Source organism: Penaeus monodon, chromosome 27 (genome assembly GCF_015228065.2).
Source record: "Penaeus monodon isolate SGIC_2016 chromosome 27, NSTDA_Pmon_1, whole genome shotgun sequence".
NCBI lineage: Eukaryota > Metazoa > Arthropoda > Malacostraca > Decapoda > Penaeidae > Penaeus > Penaeus monodon.
Window position 1 is genome coordinate 15,694,483 of NC_051412.1, and position 498 is coordinate 15,694,980.

At 38.0% G+C, this 498-nt stretch overlaps 1 protein-coding gene across 1 annotated transcript in view; it reads right to left on the bottom strand.

The window, feature by feature from the left end:
- Nucleotides 1-498, bottom strand: part of LOC119590620 (flocculation protein FLO11-like) — a gene marked incomplete at its 5' end in the record, with an annotated part of 30,565 nt that overhangs the window by 28,984 nt on the left and 1,083 nt on the right.

The following is a 498-nucleotide window of genomic DNA, read 5'->3' on the forward strand; positions in this document are numbered from 1 at the left end:
GTCGCACAAAGGACGGCCTTGGATGAAGCTGTAAATGCTATGAAATTTACATCAATTTGGATGTGGTGTGAATCTGTGAGGTCCGAGAAGGAAGGGGACTTGATGGTGAGGTAATAATGCCACTAACAATGCGATAATGACGGTAATGATATAATGACCACGGCGACAGGAGATGGATATGGTGAAAACCATATGATACTTTATGCCATATGATACTATGATGATAGATGTGTTTAGGACGATAAAGCAAAGGAAACATTGAAAAAAAGAAGTATTGTCTTATAAACATAATTTAGATTACGTTTCGGAAGATTGTGATCAACCAAATAAAAAAAATAATTATCAAAGATCAGTCCAGCCAATCAACACGGAGTTTCGCACCGATGCACTCAGGTGACTTCAAAAGGTGTTGAGATAATGCCATAGTTTGGGTGATGTAAGCGAGATGATGAGCTGTGACATCAAACCCATTGAGTTTTGCAACTTAATGCTATTTTT